This window comes from Mytilus trossulus, chromosome 5 (assembly GCF_036588685.1).
Source record: "Mytilus trossulus isolate FHL-02 chromosome 5, PNRI_Mtr1.1.1.hap1, whole genome shotgun sequence".
Taxonomy (NCBI): domain Eukaryota; kingdom Metazoa; phylum Mollusca; class Bivalvia; order Mytilida; family Mytilidae; genus Mytilus; species Mytilus trossulus.
The window spans coordinates 15,544,831-15,568,584 of NC_086377.1; the positions used below are offsets into that span (position 1 = coordinate 15,544,831).

The following is a 23,754-nucleotide window of genomic DNA, read 5'->3' on the forward strand; positions in this document are numbered from 1 at the left end:
TTGCTATGTGTTCTGTCAACACTAAGAATGCGACATTGAGGTGTCCACGTAGTGTTACATTTCTGACTGTAGACTGTTTATACCTTGTAAACAAACACGTTAAAATTCAGGTTCAGCATGGCAATCTAGTACAAAGCAGTGTTAATCTTTATATTGTATTTAGATGTTGTCGTTCTGAATATGCATTTACATTGCAGATGGACGTTACTCAGCCATTTTCGTTATTCATCATCATCATCGTCATCTATTTAATCGTTACTATAAAGTGAAGTGTTTTTTTGTATGAATAATAGCAGATTGTGTTCACTTATTACGTTGATGGATAGCGGTTGATTTTGTCTGTTTTATGGACTTTCCCCCTTTTCATTAAACCTTAGAATTTTTGCTAATTCATTTAAATCAGAATAATTGTTGTTTTTTTGTATGAATAATAGCAGATTGTTTTCACTTATTACGTTGATGGATAGCGGTTGATTTTGTCTTTTTTATGGACTTTCCCCTTTTTCATTAAACCTTAGAATTTTTACTAATTCATTTAAATCAGAATAATTGTTGTTTTAACCAAAAAGAAATATATACAATTATAATTTCGAACAATTTCAATGTTTTTGTCGTATTTTTCAATGGTAGTCTATCGACATCCTACCAGACGAACGAAAACCAGGAACACAACTTTTGTTTTAACGGATTCGAAAGGTTTGTTAAGTAACACTTAAACGTTCTATAAATTAAAGAGTTGCAAAGGTATAACTTAGATAAAAAAAAATGGCTTTTATATTTGGAAGACATGTTGCCTTTTGGCCACCTACAAAGTAAAAAGAAATGATATTTTTTTTAATAAAACATTTCTGATACTTTCAAAACTATGCTCTGAAAATCTGTAAATTCAGACGCTCTTCTGTAAATTTATTATTGCGAATTTTTAAAGATGAACAAAATGCGAGATTCAATATAATTCACCAAAATCTGCTTACTTATCTATATACTGGTATCAGATAATTATCAGAATACGAGTTCGCATTATTGAAAACCGGGCAATAATTTTTGAATTTAAAGTATAAAATTCCTTTGTAAAATTCACAAATATGTGTCAAACATTTCCCGCCGTCAACTTTCCGGTAACATTTTTTTCAAAGGGTGTAACTCATTTTACGTAGGTTCATGATAGAGATGCAGTTTCATTCACATTCAAGATGAAATGTTGATATTTATCATAGCATACCTATGGTAGTAACAAACTTGCAACGATCTATTAGTATTAGGTGCAACAAAACCATACTTTTTAAAGTTTGTTCCCAGGAAAGAGGAGGTTTGGTTGCCCGCATTCAAGCTTAACCCCACAAAACTCCGTCCGTGCCATTTCAAGTTAAGAGCCTATAATTCGGTTGTAGTAAAATAGAATTATTTCTGTCAAAGAAATTTAATTACACTGTATCAAATGTAATGGAAGTAATATCGTCTCAAATAATGTTTCGTTGAATTAAAAATCTAAAAGTTAAAGTGAGATATAGTATTATTTTTTTTTATTACTTTAAACTTGTTTTTCGTTTAAATGCAGAAGCTGATATATTGAATGTAATTACGGTAGGTATAGTGTCCGGATAGGACCGTGGTTAATCGAGTGATTTAATCGGGTTTTCCACCTTTTTATGGATAGAACCTAATAAATCCGAAAACATTATAAAGTCGAAAGGGACCTTACCTAAAAGGTTATTAACAATTCACCAACGTTTCTTTCAAATTGGTTAATGCATTTTTTGGGTTTTTGTCCGACATGTTGACGATGGACGGACGACGGTATACCATGATACGCACTAAACAGGCGTATAAAACTCCGGGGTTCACCACGAACAGTATAACTTTATTAACTGTGACAACAAAGTTAGCATTAAATGAAGTTGAAACGATTATGAGTTCGATGCACTATGTTCTAATGATCATTTTATAAAGGATCAAGATTTTATAATTTAATACTGGAAAGTTGTGGTAAAACGTTTTCTGAACAGATTTGCATTAAAACGGTTAATTGTGATTAACGTAGTAATATGTTTTGGTGATTTATTGATAATATATGATATTATCCTTCACGTTATTAAGTATATTTAACTAGAAAAAGTCATTCTTTAAGGTAATTTTTCTTGATCAGATGTTCTTTAAAAAAAACCCGGACGGTTTCACTGTTGCTTTCGAAAAAAACGGACAATGATTAAACACTGAATACAAGAAATTGTTTTTTCCAAATAGGTTAGAAAGATGAATTCGACAAGTGAAGGAAGGTGATGATTTTGATGTCCCCGCCGTCACCGGAACTCTATTAAGTGTTACTATTGTCCGTCCTTACGTTCGTCCATACGTCCCGAAATTGGTTTACGTTCTCAAAATTAAGTTTGCCACAACCAAATGTTGATAAAACTTATACATAATGATTATTACCACAAAACACAGAATAAGTTAGAATTTAGGTGGCGTCACTTTTATTGTTCTCGAGTTATGCTCCTTTATAACGTTATATGCAATCAGAGGAATTATCTGAGTACCATGGACACATTCTCCATTTATTTTCACAAATATAAGACCAATATTTGCTAAATCAACACAAATCACTTAAAAACAGTAAAATATGCTAAACATATACAAATAAAGGCAACTGTAGTATACCGCTGTTCAAAACTCATAAATCCATGGACAAAAAACTAAATCGGGGTAACAAACTCAAACCGAGGGAAACGCATTAAATATAAGAGAACAACGACAAAACACTAAAATGAAACACACACAGAAACGGACAGAGCATCAGACAAAATCCCACGAGAATAACAAATATAACATCAAAACCAAATACATGAATTTGAGATAGACAAGTACCGTGACCCGTCTTATCGCAATGTGAATTTATACTAAAAAATAAGAGAAAACAAACGACGCAACGTTGAAATGTAACACACACAGAAAAGAACTATAATACAAAAATGGCCATATTTCTGACTTGGTACAGGACATTTTTAAAGGAAAAAAGGGTGGGTTTAATCTGGTTTTGTGGCATGCTAAACCTCGCACTTTTATGGCCATGTGAAATATAACATCAAAATGACAACAAAATACCACAGGACTACAATATAAATAAATTGGAGAACACAATTGACAAATAATCACACGAACAACAGCCAACAAGCTCAAAATGTTTACACGCCAGAAGTGCATTTTGTCCATACAAGATCTAGACCTACCAGTGACGCCCATATACAACAATGTATTCTATTCGGAAATTGTTCTTTTTCTACTAGACAAAAACTATCCATTTTCTCAAATGTCACTGTACTTACGAATACCGCTACTGACACAGGCTCCACCACCGCCTCCTCCTCCACCGCTGCCTCCTCCACCATTCGAGCCCGAACCGTCTGATGGTGCTGCAAAGGTGAAAAGTAGGAGAAACTCAGTACTGACAAGACAACAATGATGTTCTCAGTAAACCAGTCAGGTTGCACTTCTGTAAATATAGACAATGCAATAGAAACTCCTTTTACAACTAAAACTGTGCCACTTTTACTATAAAGTTTCGTTATCAATTATATCATAGAATTGGATGTTCATCATGTTCATATGCACTTCTTTTTTTTCAAAGTTCACACATAGTCCTGTTCAACTAGTTATAAGAGTTTAAACTTTAAATGATGTACTACCCACCCCTACACGTTTGGTCCACCTCAATATTTCGACGCTATTCATGTGTACTTTTACTGACTACATTCCGAAGTTATCGTTCAATGAGATGAAACATAGAGATCATATATGAGAACCAGGACGTAAACAAAACAAAATATGAATATTATTTATCTCCCCAAAAGAAGCGTGGTTGGTGGTGAAACAACTGTATACACCAATAATTGCAAGATAAAGACAATAACTGTTTAGTGTCTTTAAATATTAGTTGTATTTGTACTCGGCTCGAAACAGGTGTTATAGCTCGCTAAAAGCTCGCATATACCTTCTTTCATAGACTTGTACAAATACAGCTGATATTTAAAGACACTAAACAGTTGTTGTCTATATATCCAATATTCAACAGGTGTTTATAAGCTACATTTGTTGAAGGCAAAACGTCCATTCATGTCTGCTATAGTTGAATATTGTCTCTAAATACTTACCAGTGACACAAGTACACAAGTTGGTAATACAATTAATCACTGTCCGGTGTATGCATCTTGTGTTACGACAATCATGCACGTATCTACAAGGCTCACCAAAGGTGGATACTGAAATTAAATAAAATCTTGATCATATGCATGCTAGTTACAAACTAGTTTTCAATTTACTTTAAATCATGCCACATCATAACCTAATATTTCGTACAGATTTAAAAATCTAATTTTTTTATATACACTACTTATGTTGCTGGCTTTTTTTCTATTCATTTTACTTACAATTTGTTTTGTCCAGCTTATTTCTCATAATTGTATGGACTAATTTTAATGGAACTATACAATAATTTTAACCCCAATGTGCATGTGTGGAAATAAGGATTGACATACCCAAGATGTCTGCCGTTTTTATGGAAACAGAAAAAATGTTAAAAGAATAATAATGTTGGTTTCTGGTGAATTCATTGCGTATGCTTGAACTTAAAATCATTAAATTTTGGTATAATGTTGCTGTTAACTATAAACAGGTTTTGGATGATTCTGAAAATCATTTGAAGCACTACATTGTTTAGGTAACTGGAATTATTTAGCATTGAACACTATTGGTAAAACGTAAAGTAGAATTGTACTCGCTTAACATGGAATGTCAAACAAGTGAAACTTTTATGGTATGTTCCCTGGCATTTTTTTAGACTTCATTGTTTTAATACAAACGACATCTTCAACGTGTCCTCAGATAATTTACGATACGAATATACTTGAAGGAAACAAGTATAATCTAGAATGATTCTTGAATGTTAACTTTAACATCACAACTGTGATTTAAGAATGAATTTAATTTATTGAAAACAAAGCATGCATTTATTATGAATACCGTTTTGCGTATTACTGTTTGTAAATAATATATAAGAAATCGAATGAATACCTTTATGTAAAAAGAATCGTTGACCGTCTGTTTCGGTTCAGATCAAAGTGTATTTAAAAAGCTTCAACAGCCATTAAACATTGGATGTATGTCAATGAAGACTGGAACATTTTAAGTGGAATGGATATGGAACCTGCTTGGAACAAGACTAACACGTTCAGTCAGACTTTTTATTTTGCTTGCATGTGTATACAGATATAAAGGTCGACCGAACCAAACACATACTGGCTGCAAACCAACTCGTCTTTTTGAATCCTAAATAATGTGTGCTCAACAGAGAACCAATTAGAATTAATTTAAGATGATAAATTGAAACCTTCGATCTCCTTTCCTCGAGACGACTCCGTATTTTACAAAATTGCTCATGTCGTTTGGTTTTCGTGTCAATAGAACAGCAATCCAACAGTAAAGTAAATCTGTGATCGTTAATATCTAAGTCAACTATCGACTATTGTACTTTTCTTGCTCAAGTCTATTTTACAACGGGCGGACATTTTCTGTTGATGCTGAACAAATTGTTCATTAGGTATAATACCTTGAAATACAAGAGATGAAGCTAAGCATTCATAACGAAAACATCCCAGTGACAGTCAATGTGACTAGAAACCTTTGAGATAATCATGTTAATGGCTTCTCTGTAACAAAATTCAGTGACGAATTCCATGCTCAGCATTTCTAGGTATTAGGTGCATTTATTATTCTTTAATAATATTCTGTCGTAAATATTTTGAAAAAAATCAAGAATAATGTTATCATGCTTAAAATAAAGAATACATTATAAAAGTTAGTATAAAACTTAAACCTACTAAATAGAGCCGCAAACACGCATATTGCTACTTTGGTATTCATGTTTGTTACTAGTAATATATTTATAAGAGACGTAAAGAAAGGACAAACTATATATATACATATTAAGGAAGTAGCATAACATTATTATACGCATTAGTATATAACAAAAAACTCTAGGTGAAGGTGAATTGAAAATCCCGATTCTGCACACACATTAAGTCTCACCACTGGTGTGCAAGTATTACAGAATAAGCCTCTTATTGAGCAATGTTTCAATGCAACCTAAACATATCAATAGAAGCTTTTCGGAGTTGTTTGATAATAATGACGTCAATAACGGTAGATCAATTCGTTTACCCCTAGACGAGGACTAAAGCTCAAAGACAGGACTCAAATAACAAAGAATTACAAATTTAACATAAATAAACCACTCCGTTATCGACAGAAGTACGGGTCACTATAGACATCAAAAGTGAAGAAGTACTTGAATTGTCTACTTTTAACATATATGTGAACCGATTCCGAACAAAATCAGCCTAGCGAAAACACAACACCGTACACTCCACTATGCTAAAACACTGCATGTATTTCATTGACCAATACGTACGAAAGCATGATTTTTGAATCAACCAATCCTTATATTTGAATATAAGTGTACATAAGTTTGTTCAAATAAAATAATTTATGCAAGATTTATAGTTCACGAAATGAATTTTCTCTTATGTGCAAGATACCTGTGTATATGTCATTTACTCATATAAATATGGTGTATATAGCTACTTAAATTTATAGTATAATCATATAAACACTGCATAGCAGTCAGGATTCTAAGACTTCTTCGACAAAATGATCTCCACATTACGCCACCTCATTTTTTTCAAACGCGAGAATGGAAGTCATTTTTGGGATGACGCACAGTCAGTTAAGCTCATGAAAACATAAAATCATTACCGTTTTTATATGACTGTTATATCTTAAATGACAAATGTATCTTCCAACTTTTAAACATTATATTATGTACTTTATGGCCTTTTTCAACTTGAAACTTTTGGCTTTCTCGGTTGTCAGGGTATAATTTTCGATTTTAACAATTCTAATTAAATATTTCATGGAAGGCATACGAAAATAATTCAGAGGTTGATGATAAACTCCCCTAAATAATACGCAAAAAAATGAGAAATTATTGTAGTAACTGTTATGAATTTTTACTATCTACTTGTTAAGTCTAAAATGTAAAGAGGTATTAGTGCACGGTGTGTCTGATTTTTCTTTTTCTAGTACAATTATAAATTAAATAATTGATATGACTAATTTCAAATAATAAATGAGTGAACGAAAATAAAATGGAAGATCACTGAGAATACTCCTCAAATGTTGACATATGTAATAGTCCGAAGACTTTTTTGTTATTCAATCACACCTACTCTATCATCTGTCTATTGTTATGACTTATTTTAAAATTATTAAGATATTATCATTGCCCATTTTTATATGATTTTCTTCCAAAAGATTGCCGTGTGGACAGAGTTGCAAATTAATGGTTTAAACGATCATTCTTTATCTCCCTGTAGATATTTTTCGGCGGAATTTATGCTTATGCACAAAACGGTTCTGATGTTTTTGCACTTACCATAATCGATTTTTTTTGTGAACATGTGTCTTTACATTATTTCAATCACAGTTGACAAATATCTCGAAGGTCAATATTATAATTAAATTATTCACACGAATATAAGACTCCGATTTTGGTTTTTTCCCATGGATTTGTGAGTTTTGAACAGCGGTATACTACTGTTGCCTTTATTTGCAATAACGTTTTCAGTTTATCATCGACTTTGGTATCTTCCATCTCTCGTACTCAGTGAAATGTTCTACCTCATTTTACTAGGGGAATTTCCTAAAACTCGATATTGGTATCTTATCAATAATTCCAGGTTTTTCAACAAATTATAACGAAGTCTTTTTCAAAATAGTCATCCCAGGGTTGCTTAATATTGTTTAAATATTAGTAAAATATCATTAACGAAATTGCATGTAATAAAATAATGCATACAAACATTAAATGATCGATAAGTTTAATTTTATTGATATTTTTTCTTATTCCTGTTTGATATTTTGACGCGTTACCAGTTGATTATATGCTCGAATGATCATTTTTAGGAATACATAGACTACATGGATATCGGGACATTTGTTTAATAGACCTTAAGTAAAAAAAAAAAGATACTTCTCCGATACTCTGCGAAAAAACTTAATATCTTGAAATCCCCTTGCCAAATCCCTCAAACTCCCGAGGAGGTCCAGTATTTAAAGTCACGAAATTAATCTGACGTATAACATTTGCTGTCTGACCATCATACCTAAGGGTGTCACCAGCCCAGTAGCAAATAATATTGTACTAGAAAAAAAAAATACAAAAGATACCAGGACTATAATTTGTTACAATAGAGGTGGGGTTCGTTTACATAAGGCTAATCAGCGGCACCCGAATCAAAATAAAATACGGATAATGTTTCCTGTCTTAAAAATTTAGGAAATCAGTTTAAATCTTACAAAGTATCTCTCTCACGAGAAGCTTAGGTTCCTTGTCTTTGTTCGGAAGTACTTGTTAGCCTTATGTTTCTTTTAATTTTTTTAACGTTCCGAAAAGTTAAGCATACAGTTTGTGTCATTGTGGGATGGATAATAAAGAAGTAGTTTTCTCTTTCATGTACATTTTAATATTTTTAGGACAACATAAGTTATAAAAGAAATACATGCAATAGTTTCGGTCAATAAAACATTATATAGAAAGTGATATTTCCAAAAATTGCCAACTTATATGACATTAATCTAGTGAAAGCATATTCTTTTTTTTTCTATTGCATATCTCTGTTATGACAATAACAACTTCCATCTAGACAAGATGCTCCTTTATCATGACCTTGACATACAGGAAGACATTGAATTCGTGTTTCACAATCTGTAATTTAAAAAAAAGATGAGTTAAAATGCATATTTTGTTTTATATATACATTAAGAAATATAATTCGGCATATTTCAAAATATTTTGTCACTTGTAGCTTTATTTCATTGGTTTTGTTTATTTTTTTTTAACCTTGTCGTATTATTGTTTGACAGTTCACGGCATTTAGTGTTAAATTCACTCGTCGTTTATATGCATTCAATGCTAAGGTTGTAGTATACCGATGTTCAAATCTCTTAATACTTTTAATGCAAATCAAGGCAAAAACTAAATGAGGACTCGTATGATTTGCGTCCAAAGGAGCGAGACTGTGCATAAATTGACCGCCATGCATAAACTCATTCAGTACAAATTTCTTAATTGGGAATAAGACAAGTAAATTTACAGATCAGAAGTCTTTTCTGGTATCTGAAAATCTAAAACCACGAACATGTGTCGCTTGTCATACAGACACATTGAATCGGTCAACAAATTCATGATCGTGACCATAAACTTCATGCATTGCCGATTGTAGACGTTCTTACTCTTTAGGTGAGTGCGTGGTTTAGTGGTTCAGACCGATGACTACAGTGCTGAAGGTCCCGAGTTTGATCTTCACTCGGGATGCTAATAAAAAAATGTTAGCTCATCACACACACATTTCTGGTATCCAGACCGAACTTTAAATTAGCTTGGATACTTCTGGGCCTCGGTAGGTTAAACTTGTTCCTAGCGTGACCTGGATATCAATCTCGTCGGGTTGTATGTTCCCGCCGAGAAGCCCGGTTGTTCTCTCCGAGTTCTTCGTCTTCCTCCACCTTAGTATCAGACTTCCCGGTGTCCTACATGCTCCCTTGGTCGGTGTTGGGATTGGGATTGTTCTGGTGGTGGGTTAATATTGTCTCCATTAATCCTTAGGGAGTGACTTGGATCCGCTGTACCCTTACAGTCAATCAAGGGGTGCGTCTATACTGGCGGAATCTCGAAGAACATACTCATAACTGTGTTGAAGTGGTTTTTATAAAATAATACATCCGTTTTAATAAAGTCCGTACAGCAAGAAAATACACCAGTGAACTTATTAATTGAGATATGTAAACACCATCCGAAGAGCCAGAAAGTATGTTTCTGGGTAGAAATAGGGAGAGAAGTTTTCAAAAGTTGAATTCATGACGTTTTCATAGATTCTAGCTGCAGTTTTTCTATCTTGTGTTTCAATATCAATGAAAAGATAAAGATATAAAGAAGATATTTTTGTTTTATCGCAATGGAATATGATATACCAAACCTGAATACACGTGGCATTACTAACTCATGTGAGTGTGGTTTTCCCCACGTTTTAAAAGCTCTACGTAGCGATTTATGTGCAGATACTTATACAAAATACGAGACGAAAAATAATTATCACTTTTTATACAACCCACTTAATACATTTGTAAATCGTTAAACGATGATATGACTATTATTTTTATATTATGATTCGGTTTGAAGCTTAAAATAGTACATCATAATTCCAAAATAGGAACCTCCAGCATTTTTTGTGTACTTATTCTTTATTTGTAAACATGCATCATAATGTGCACATAATAACGTATTGTTGCAGATAAGTGTACTTTAAAAACTTACCAATGTGAGTCGGAACAACACAAGTACAACTGTTATAAATACAACCTACAAAAACAGGTCTTTTACATGACGTCCTTGTACAATCACCTCTATGTCGACATTGTTCGCCAAGGGTTAATGCTAAAATAGAAATGTTACTATCATATATAAACACGCACGGTAAGATACAAACTTATTTTTTAATCCGGTATACGATAGTAGGGGCAATGTGTTTTTTTGCCTATAAATTCGTCTCTTATTATGTCCCGTATCATGTAAAAATTTTGAATAACTGTATTTAAACTTGAAATTGTAGTCAAGTTACAACGAATGTTCATTTTGTTAAGAACTTTTTAGTATCTGTACCACATCTAGATTGTGTACCAGCTTTCAGTGTTCTGGAATTATGAATTGAGGAATCAGTACAGTTTCAGGTTTGGGCATTATTCAGTTTTTTCGTCCAGAATTTGTTGTTCCTCGAACATGGAAGTACGATTGTGGGAGAAGGGAATGGTGTCTTGTGGACATCTATCTTTTAATTCTTTCATTTTAGAGTCGCTTTCCATTTTATTCTAATTTAATGTTTCGTGTAAAGAATTATCTTGTTAACATGGTTAATAAACTATTGGAATATAATTATAAATATTGGTTTTTTTTTTAAATATTAGATAAACTCGATGCATCTGAACGACGCAAATTTACAATTAAAACGTGTGTTTATTTAAAAGATTTGTATTTTTCTCTAGTACCGTAAAAGAATAATAACCATCAGAACGAGTATAAAAGAATCACTTACCAAAAAAACAAGCAAGTGCGCAAATATTAACCTTGGTATTCATTCCGTGTAGTATATTCATGAATGGCGTCTAGAAATAAAGACAGTAAATATACATCAATCGGAAGCTACATGTATATACACGACGAAGAATATACATACGTGTACATGATGAGGCAGTGATATACATTTGTAAGACGTATAATCAGAAAAAGCCTAAGGTGAAGGAGACCTACGGGGAATCTTGTTCATCTATATCCATATGCGTATCTATATGAACTTACCAATACAAATACATTGATCAACTGATTTAAAAATGTACACTTTTCGTAGTATCAATTGCAATATACAGCCGTTTTTGATATTTCAAAACTTTTGCATCCTAAAATATTTAACAAGACAGCTTATTTTAAGGCAGTTGCTTTCTTTGTTCAATTATGCAGTTACAAATCATCCTCATTATTTTTTTGTACTTTTGAATAAAGTCAAAAGTCATTCACTGTAAAAAACATACATTCTGGTTCTATGAAATTTGATAGTACAACAAAAAGTAAAATCACAAAAATACTGTACTCATAGAAAAATTCAAAGCGGGAAGACAAAAAAAAAACTGAGAACTATTTAGATATCAGGAAACAAGTTATATGGGGAAATCAATATAAAAGAAATTTTTAAAAGATAATAGAATGAAAATGTTTAGATGGAAATTACTGCATAATATTACAGCAATTAATTTTAATTTGCACCGTTGGAAAATATCTGTTAATCCAAATTGTGTGATTTGTTCCAAAAGTGATAACTATAATAATTTTTTCTTTAAATGTAAATGGGTAAAAAATTATTGGTCAATAATTTATGACATATTTATGTATTTCAATATAGACCAACATGTCTTCTGTCTTAAAAATCTTGTGCTTGGATATAAAATTGAAGATATTGAATATAATCCACTTAATCATGTCATAACAATGATTTGTTTTGTGATTTATAAATGTTTTTTTATTTATCAGAAAAGAGAACTAAATTTGTGAACATGTTGTCAGTTCTATGTAATGAGATTGAAACACAAAATGTTATATCATCCAGATAGTCTATTTATGAAAAAATTTCACAGGAAAATATCCAAACTTTGATTATATCTATTTTTTAGGCGAATTATATCAATATAAATACTTCAGTCAATATTTAAATAACAAAGAATAAATCAATCAATAATTTACAAATCATTCAAGATCAGGGGTCAATAGCTCCTTCTTTGATCTCTTCAATATATTTCATTATTACTTACCAGAAATATTTGATTATCATAAGTTTAAAAATTTACACATTTGATAAGTCACTTGATGGCTGCAATAAATTACTCACCACTTCATGAAATTATTCGTCAAGCCATGAGGTCGACCATGCTTGATCATTCTTGAGCATTCTACTTTCGGTTAACCTAGTTTTATATAATCAAAACAAATGACGGACAAAAATCCGTCTTTTTGAGGGTTTTTTTTTTTTTTTTTTAATTTCTTTCTTTTATGATTGTTTATATATAGGATCACTGAATAATATGTATGTATAGTGTGCTCGTATGAATACTTTGTAATATGCAACTAACAAAAGATATAAATATAAAGTATATTTTGCTAATCAAATCCCCTGGTTTTATTAGCAATTAACAACACAGGGAGGAACCTTAGCGTCATTGTTGTAGCGCTAAGGGACATTGTTCACAACCAGGAATGAAATAAAATATTTAAAGTTGAAAAAAAAAGAAGAAAAATTCAAAACGGGCAGTCTCTAATCAAATGGCAAAATTAAAAGCCCAAACACACCAAACAAATGGATAATAACTGTTATATACCTGATATAGGTACAAGCATTTTCTTTTTGAAGAAAATGGTTAATTAAACTTGATTCCATATAAACAGGTTCTTCTGATCTAAGCAACAAGCGACAAATTCCATTTTACTTTCAGTTTATGTATTCTTTTATAATGCAAACACTTTTTCAATGGGGATACTACAGTCCTCCATTTTTGTTTAAACTTTAATTTGATACCAACAGTAACCAGTTATGTTTAACGTATTTATTTACAAAGCCACAACTATGCGTAATAATTATTTTCTGTAAAAGAGGTACTATGTTCTTTCCATTCGGGCCCAACTAAATAGTTCTCTACACTGTTCTTCATTTAATCCTCCTTATAACAATCTAACTGAATAATTTCGTTACATTTTTTATCTTGTAAAAAAAGGTAAACATGAAGTTTTTGAGACAAAAAAAAAAGAGCCGTTAGAAAATTAAAATCTCTTCACTGTGATGAAAACTTGATTAAAACATATGTTAAAATGTTAAATCGTTTTAGTTTAATCATATGTATACCAATTTTGTCATTGTAAAGGGGAATTTCATTAAAAAAAACGGGGGGAGGGGGACAGAATTCAGCAAAATCAACAGAGGCCCACCCCTTCGTCCACAAATATTTTGGCTGATAATATTTAAAAGGGCATTAGCTTCATGATATACAAAAGAAAAATAATAATTTTTTTTCAATCAATAATGAACGGGAAATAGTGAAATAACGATACGCTTTTAGAAGCCAGTTATCAATACGTAATTCTTGTTTCACCGATAAAACTATGATGATAAGCTGTTACAAACGATGTTCTACTTATGACACTTATGCTGTCAAAGATGTTAAGGAGAACATCTATTTCAAAAGATTTATCACAAAAGTAAATATATATAATTCTATAGGTGTTTTCTTAACAACATTCTAGATTGTTGCTTTAAAAGTCTCTCTTGTTCTAAATTCAGATAACTAAATTCAATATGGTTCATACAATTTTTAAAGGTAAACATGCAATTAAATGTACTGTGCCATCACAATATACCGAATACTATGATGTTGATAATATAATGGACAATATCATATACAACTGCTACAAAGATTTGCGAGATTACAAATAAACTGACGATAAAGTTATTTCCCCTGACGAATAAGTATTCTTATAGGAAATCCCAATTTCTACGTATGCCCTGCATCTCATCACTGCAGTAGAAGGATTACATAATGCTCCAATATCACAACTATTTATGGAAGGTTTGCGGCTTTATTTTATAATAGATATAACACCACTATTAAACGGAATACCAACTCGTTAAAATTGATCTGGCCTTGAAATACCAATACTGTAAGGAGGTGAGATTGTTGGATACATTTGATAAAAGACGTCCAGAGTTTGGTTAAAAATGACAGAGCAGTGAATTTTTCCAAAAGTCATTGAATGACGGACAAATGCAAAGTGTGGAAAGTAGCTCAGATTTAGCCCCTCCCCCTTTTGGCACAGGTATCGAAATATTTTGTTTTCAACGTCTTTCTATCATAATTCTGAAATCGAATTTTTTATTCGTAAGTATATACTCTTGGTTGCGATCAAACGCGTTCTATCAGAAATGAACACACCTGTCCTAAGTCAGGAATCTGATGTACAGTAGTTGTCGTTTGTTTATGTAATATATACGTGTTTCTCGTTTCTCGTTTTGTTTATATAGATAAGACCGTTGGTTTTCCCGTTCGAATGGTTTTACACTAGTAATTTTGGGGCCCTTTATAGCTTGTTGTTCGGTGTGAGCCAAGGCTCCGTGTTGAAGGCCGTACTTTAACCTATAATGGTTTACTTTTTAAATTGTTATTTGGATGGAGAGTTGTCTCATTGGCACTCAAACCACATCTTCCTATATCTATGTATGCTTTTCTGGGCATGTCATTGTAATTTTATTTGCTGTAACTCGTTTAAGGCCTTTTTTCTGTAACGAAAAAGGAAAGTATGCTAGATACACTTACTGGAAATGTGAGGATATGATTGAAGCTTTAAACTTTCTGCTTGATAACATTTATGTACGTTTCGGCGATAAAGTGTATCGTCAGGTAGTAGGTATTCCTATGGGCACCAACTGTGCCTCTTTAATAGCAGATTTATTTCTATATTGCTATGAATCTCAGTTTATGACAAAACTCAGTAAAGACCCATCATTGTTACATTTGGTTGATACATTCAAAAATACCTACCGTTATCTGGATGATATTTTTTCGTTGAATAATCCAGAGTTCTCTAAATATACTTCAGAAATTTACCCAAACGAACTTACTTTAACTAAATCTAACATAAACAGCAGCAGTTGTCCTTTTCTAGATTTAGACATTTCAATTTCAAACGGGAAACCTCACACTAAAATTTACGACAAAAGAGACGATTTTTCATTTCCTATTGTTAATTTTCCTTTTTTAGACGGCGATGTGCCTTTGGTTCCATCATACGGTGTTTATATATCGCAACTCGTTCGGTTTGCCCGTGTGTGTTCTGATGTCATAGATTTTAACGAACGTAATCAATGCATCAGTAGTAAATTGTTGTGTCAGGGATTTCGATACCATGAATTACTTAAAACTTTTACTAAATTCTTTCATAGATACAAAGATTTGATTAGTAAATTTGGCTATACCTGTAGAAAGCTTATTAAAAATAGTATTTCACATCCTAAATTTTATGGTAATATTGTACTTAAAGCGAGGAAATCACTATGTGATCCTTGTAAACTCATCGAACCTTTAAACAAACTTATAAGTAAGGGTTATCGTACCAATATTGTAATTAGATCTCTGAATATAGTTCACATTGGCACTAATATTGATTTTGTCATTAGCAAATTAAAACATAACTAAATATCATTATCTTTTGAGGCAAGATGTATAGAGACACAGCCACGTTAACTTTTATTTATATAGAAGTCGCTCTTCACTATACTACTACCTGTCGATACATTTATTTTTGGCATTGCACAAGTCATGTCTTCTTTGACTATTAATGACGTTAAAATACTAAATCCCTGTGATGAGTTTTAGTCGATTTTGGTCTCTGATGCATGATTTTTTACTATTAATTGGTTTAGGCTTTTAACTAGCTGTCAGTTACTGTGAGTACTCAATTTTTCACTTATTCTTACTACATTTGTATAAACTTCAAGATTATAAAAAAACGGTTTTTTTCTAAAGTGAACATTGATTGGTTAAATATTTCTCAGTGTGTTTGAATTTGTTTGTTAGCTTTTTGGTCATGAATGTTTGTCTCTAATATTTAATTAACTGTGCATTTGTATTCAGATATCGCAGATCAAATTTATTCGTTCATTGTGTAATCATACGTTTTTTTATTGAGTTAAGTCTGCTAATTGATATTTTATCGTATGTTTCTCTATGTTGTGATGTTATGCTATTGTTTCAGAAAAAGGGAGAAGGTTTGGATCCATTAAAACGTTTAATCCCGCTGCAAATGTTTGCACCTGTCCTAAGTCAGGAATCTGATGTACAGTAGTTGATATTTGTTTGTGTAATATATACGTGTTTCTCGTTTCTCGTTTTGTTTATATAGATTAGACCGTTGCTTTTCCAGTTTGAATGGGTTTACACTAGTAATTTTGGGGCCCTTTATAGCTTGTTGTTCGGTGTGAACCAAGGCTCCGTGTTGAAGGCCGTACTTCAACCTATTATGGTTTAATTTTTAAATTTTTATTTGGATGGAGAGTTGTCTCATTGGCACTCACACTACATCTTCCTATATCTATGGAAGTTTTTCTCATGCAAACTTAAAGGTAAAACTGACGTCAATGTTCAACGAATATCACGATTATATGTTTATTTTCAGCTGAGCATGTCCCGTCTGCGAGATCACTTGACTCTGTTGGTTGAAGTTGACACATACCGAATAGCGCCTTCAAATTAGTTACTTCGTGTTCTAACCTCGGTACCTTGGGAAACTCCTACAACAACTCTTTGAAGGGCTCAATTGTACATATTTAAAGCTAGAATTTTTGCCAATTTATCATTTTTCTTCAAACCCGATATTTATTCTGATCAAAAAACATTGGAAAAATAAAGTTATGTGATATGTAATATGAGTTTATGAGCACTTTTCAAACAAAATATAATGGTGAACATATTTACACGTACCGAGCCAAAAGCCTCAATCCAAATCAATTCGACTTGAAATCATATTATATCCTTTTTTCGAATAAATATTATAAATGAACTTGTTGTACTATTAGCCTTTGTAGGTGAGCATATACAACAGGATTAAAGCTTTGTGTGGTTAAATCTATACAAAACATATATATGTACCGCACTACTGGCAAACCTGCAGCTATAGAAATAAAACATTCTGAAATTCTTATAACTCGTGTTTATTGACCTAAATTCAGTGGAATACATAACAGTTGTTTATTAGACTTAAATTTAATTTTTTTTTCATGTTATTTTCATCTTTTTGTAAAAACATAAATAATACATTAGTACATATAATGTATCCTGTCAGTATAACGTTATATGATAAAAGAGATAATTGCATTGATTGCCGTTTCATATGACATAAATCTTTTGAACATTTGCATTGTTATATGTAATATTTCTTCTTGCATTTCTAATTACTTGTACAAGCACAACGTCTGTCTGCACATAATGCTCTACTTCTATGACAAAAATTAAAATGCATACACTCTAATTCGGATGCACATTCTACAAAAACAAATAGATGAGTAAACAATTAGTCAAATAAGCTTGTATAAGTTGTTTAGCTTTATTTAACTAAATAAGAATCCAACAGTTACAGGTAAACAATAACAATATCTGTTTGTTTTATAGTAATTACGGTTGCATTTCTTTCTAACCACAATTTTGTAAACGTTGTGTAGCGTTTGTTGTTTTTCTCTAAACGCTACGAAAGTAGAAACAAATACAACGTTTAATAAGTCTTTACTGGTCCTGTTTGAACTTTCAATTATGCATGTCAGGTTGTTGTATTAAACAGATTATTTTTACAAACGTAGAAAAAGAAATATCGTTTAATCAAGTTCAATTTAGAAATGTTTGTACTAAAAAACGACGAATGACAAACTGTAGACGCATCTTTAGCGATTGCATAGTTTATCAAAGCTTATGTAAACTTTGCGAACGTCTGTTAGAAAAAATGATCAAAACATGTGCGCGCTTAGTCGTTTGCATTGTTTATGTTAGAAAGAAATGCACCCAAAGACTATAAAACAATACTGACTGAATATAACCTACCAGTAGATTTTGACATTGTGATATTTTTTACCTGTTTCAATTTCCCTTTATCCATATAGTTTAAACAACCATAACAAAGGAAACACGTCGTTATTCAAGGACCATACCTATCTTATTGTCAAAAAAACATTCTTTTCGATATTTCTTTTCTTTTGTAGTTTCTTCTTAACTACTGTAGTTTACATGGTAATAGCCAATACTTTGCCAAAATGTTTGCATATGTAATCAAGACCTAGTTAACATTATTATAATATTCAAATAATCATAAAAAAATGTTTTACGTTACTCACACATGCATGTAATACCTATATATCACAATTAGATTGCATCCCTAAGCAGTTGTCTTCAAAAGTGTAAGGAATCAAGATCATTCTAACATAAGTTTTTGTGATTCATTTCAATGATTGTTCTTTAACGCTTAATTCCCAACCAGAGAAATATACCTTTCTTGCTGACGATTGGTTTTATATATTAAAACCTCTATTTAATAATTACCTTTAAAATTTCTAATCCTTACACATTGTAATTAAGTAAGAAAAATATAAACATTTGGCTGTGCCAATTGTCTTGACGTAGTTCATATTTTATAGAGAGCACCGTTTTTAAAAAATTACAACCCATTGTTGCATTTAAATACGCTTTTAATTCTTACCAATTTGACTCACACAAGTACAAATACGAGAAAAGCATTCTTTTGTAAATGGCATCATACATGTTGTAGTCTCACAATCACTTACGTCGTTGCATGGCTGACACATGGTAATGGCTGAAATATAGCATGTGATGTGTCTTTTTATTTATATATACCAGGACTTTTATTCATATATAATATGATTTTTTTTCATATACAATTTGATTTTTATTCATTTTTGATATGATTTTTATTCATATTTAATATGATTTTTATTCATATATAATATGATTTTTATTCCATATTTAATTTGATTTTTATTCATATTTAATATGATTTTCATTCATATATAATTTGATTTCTATTTAAGGAATGACTGTAATATTTTTTCTGTCTATGAAGAAATAACATAAAAAATTTGGTGCACACTGAATAATGCGCGTAGCGGGTTATTTAACAGTGTGCACCACATTTTTTATGTTATTTCGAATAGACAGAAAAAATATTACAGTCATTTCTTATAATTTGATTCTAAATTCCGTTTTAAACCGTGGAAAATCATGAAAAAACGTTGATGACGTCACTGTCACATTACTAAATTATGTCTATATGCTCATAACAAAATAACGTCAGCCAATCAGAAGACCCAAACATAAATTATTCATATTTAATATGATCTTTATACGTATATAATATGATTTTTATTCATATATAATAGGATTTTCCGTACATATATGACATGATTTTTATTCATATTATATGATTTGTCTTGCAGATAGATTTTTTTTTTATTCGAATGTTATACGTGTATGTTAATCACAAGTGATTTTATTTTGAAAGCAATAAGGATTAAAAATGCTTTAAAGAACTATCAATACACATAGTCATACAGTTGTACATATTACACCTAAGGCAAACATGGTCATATTTTCATTTACATTTCTCTTTAAGTATAGTTACAATTGTGCACCTGAAAAAATTGCTATGGACCATTAATACTTTTCAAATGAATTTCCAGTTTAACAATGTTATAATAACACGTGATGATGCTATGCGTTTTTGTTTTCATATCTGTGGAAGGCGCCAAGACGAAACATTTGGGGAAGAGGTTTGCGAAGTATATAGTGCATGTTGTCAACTGTATTGATTCGTGTGGACAATAGGAAACAATCGTTATCTGCATATCACATGCATCAACATTTTATGTAAACTGTGTAACTCAGTTGACCATATCAAATAAAAGTCATGCGTTTGTTGTTATTTTGCTATATTATGCAAACTTTAAAAAATTGAACATCAAAACCCAGGAAAGTTTTTATTTATTTCATGAGAATAAAATGCATACAAATTTTATATATCTAAGCAGTTATCAAATGTACCAGGGTTATAATTTAATACACCAGACGCGCGTTTCGTCTACAATAGACTCATCAGTGACGAAAATTCATAAAAAACCTGCCTCATTTAAAACGTTTCTAATTACATTGTTTTGTCTGTATTCGAGAGTAGATTGTGTAGTAAAATACATGGACAAATGAGTTAATGTAAAATAAAATAAAATAGAGCTTACATGGAATTGTGTATTGACAAAATAAAATCATCATTTATACCAGTATAGAAATTTTATATTTGCGCCAGACGCGCGTTGCGTCTATAATGACGCTTGAATCTAAAAATATTAAAAGCAATATTCAATACTTCAGTTAAAGTAAATAAGATACTGCGTCTGACAAAAACAAATTAAAAGTTTCCACACCTGTTTAAAAAACATAAGAACGTGTATATTATACTGGTTTTTTTTTTTGCAATATTATACACATATCAACCATTGATCAATATAATTCCGCTGGCTTGTAGGATCGTAACGGCGTCTGGCGTTGATACAGATGTGGAATTGAAAGAGACATACATCTGAAATTCTACAAATGTGTTGCATAGTATTAGTGTGCTAGTGACCTAATACTTGTTCAGTAAATTCCGCGAAATTTTGCGAATGGATATAAATCAGATGTTGATCTATTCTGTTCTTGTTGATATCACACGTTAGTAAGGTAAAATAATTTCCTGTAATATGTACACCGGTCAAAAGATGTATGCAAGTGTATATAACGAAATTGTTGTTTAAAGTGTAGCGTCCATATAGCATGCTTCATCGTGACGGAATCTTGTTAACGTAATCATAATGTGTACCTGACTTGCTTATATGCAATGCACTGACTTGCTTATATGAAATGACTGCATTATATGAAATGACTTGCTGATATGCAATGCATATAAGCAATAAATAATTTAAGTGGATCCATAATGTTTACTTACCAATCAGACAAGCAAATAAGCAAATCTTAGCTGTTGTAATCATGTTTAAAAATATATAAAACAGAATTGATTGAAAAATATGAAGTATGTATATATAATGGAGATTTACATTTATAATACGCATTACTATCAAAAACTCTAGTGAAGAAGTAAACAGGAAATTATAATTGATATGTAACAATACGTCATACCCGACTAGCCAATACATATACGTTCTTACACCGTTTTCCATGCTATGTCTTGATTTTCAATAAAGCATCTATAAAGTTAACTTATTTGGTAAAAATTTCAGAACAGGTGCATCATCAAATATCAAACCAGTCGTTGTACCTTATTTGATATTAGTTTAATGACTCTCCCTTTTGTATTTTTCGTCCATCTTGTATTGCTACCCAACTGATTTAAGTGTAAAACATGGTGAAATTACGTTTTGATCCATATTTAGAGATTCATTAAATTTGAAAAGTTGAAAACATGAGCGGGACATGAAACCCTATGGACACATTTTTATTTGAATTATTCCATTTCAGTGTAAATTGGTGTTTGTTTTCGTGAGATATTCCTTAAGATAAGGAGCAAATTTTTTTTTTATATCAAACATTCTCTAAATGTTTTGACAACGTTATCTTACTGTTGAAATGTGCGTTTGTTTTATTGACTTAAATATCTTTCAGTACGATTATGCAATAATAACTACCATAAATAGTATAACATTATCAATAAGCAAAAGAAACAAGTAAGAAATAAAATTTCAACTTTGGTTTTAATATTGGTAAATATATTTAAAGAGACGTAGAAAAAGACAAAATTTCAAAATACAAATACATTTACATGATAAGGAAGTTACCTACATTTAAAGGACATATTGGCAGAAAAAAACTCAAGGTGAAGGCGACATACCGGAAAATCTTGTTTTGTAAATAACAAAATACGCAATTCTCGACTTTTGAATGCAGATACGATGATCAACGTTTTTCTTTCTTCGTCCTTTGAAGTTATTGCTGGTTATATAGTGAAATTTTTATTGCGCTTTTTGTCGAAATGTCCTTGCAATTGATATATGTAATTTAAACCATCATACTTTCATCGAGACATGAATTCAAAGCAGTCATACGTATTTTGTTATACGTTTGAATAAAGTGACAGTCGTTTTATGTCAAAACTAAACCGTATCCAGACATTTGCAGAAACATGGAACATTCTTGCAATTAAATGTATACGATCGCACTGGTTCTATGAGGTTTGGTAGTTTAACTCTACAGGTACTTCTTATAGGGGAATCGTTGAGATTTTACAGAACATGATTAACCTCGCCGCATGTTTGTGCCTTTCCAAAGTCAAGAGACTCTGACCTTAGCTAGTCTTGAATGTTTATTTAATTACAGTTCATTTAATATGTTTTGAAGTTAAGTATGACGTCCATTTTCACTGAATTTGTACACATTTTGTTTAGGTAAGCTACAGCCAACCTCAAAGTTCGGGATTTTCTCATTTCGTTGCAGACTCACAGGTGGCCTTTGGATTTTGTCAACTTTTTGGTCGGATTGTTGTAACTCTGACATATTCCCCATTTTCATTCTCTTGTTTAAATTGTATGTACTTTTTTTGTGGGGGGGGGGGGGGTAAAACATCGTTCAACAAGTACTATACAGTTATAGTATGTACTGAGCCTAGGTTTGATTTAAACATCACAAAAATGTGCTATTTATTTTCAAAATGCAGCTCTGCATAAAAACAATTTTGTGTAAAATATGAACTTCTTTCTTGAATTGTCTTTATGGTCGCTAACCAAATAGTTGTTGGGTACCATATTTACAAATCTTATCTTGTTTATTAAAAGCTATTTGAATGTTTTCTGAAGGATAGGTTATGGTTAAATTTCATTAAAGATAAAATAAACAAAAAAGCTGCTTTCAAAAAACACAATGGCCTCATGAAAATGCAATTTCTGAAGTTTTTTTTACCTTGGCGCTATCTGATGTCTTTTTATAATTTTACATCATTTGAACGGAAATTAGGAAACATTTCGTATTTGATAAATTTTCATAAAAATAGCTAGAATTTAGTATATGGCTGTTAGAAATAATACATTAGCTACGTAGTATTACCTTCATTCTGTCTCATCTTCATATCATTTGATATTTAGGGTATATTTGTCACAGGAGCAATTACATCAAAACCTCATAATCTATATATCAGGTAGAATTCCTAATACTTGTTTTCTCTCACACAAAACAAAAACATAAGGTATTTCAGAGAAATTAATTTGATATAAATAGGAGATGTGGTTTCATTGCCAATGGGACAGTTATCCTCCAAAGTTGGAATGAAGTTAATGTAAGCAATTATATGAAAACGTGTGACCTTAAACAATAACAAAACTACCGTATAGTCAGCCTTAAAAGGTCCCGACATAACAAATATGAAACAATTCAAAATAACGGCCTAATTCTTAACGAAAAAAGAGCCTAAACATGTTGGTGACCACTCAACACAGCCTCGTGCGTACCAAATAA

At 31.4% G+C, this 23,754-nt stretch overlaps 1 long non-coding RNA gene across 1 annotated transcript; it reads right to left on the minus strand.

Annotated features, from left to right (window-relative positions):
• Positions 1–3,351: 3,351 nt before the first annotated feature.
• LOC134719445 (uncharacterized) lies at positions 3,352–12,601 on the minus strand. The gene is made up of 4 exons (XR_010107583.1): positions 12,546–12,601; positions 10,427–10,546; positions 4,149–4,256; positions 3,352–3,410 (listed from the first exon to the last, which is right to left on the minus strand). It is a non-coding gene; the product is annotated as an uncharacterized LOC134719445 (long non-coding RNA).
• Between the last annotated feature and the right edge of the window lie 11,153 nt (positions 12,602–23,754).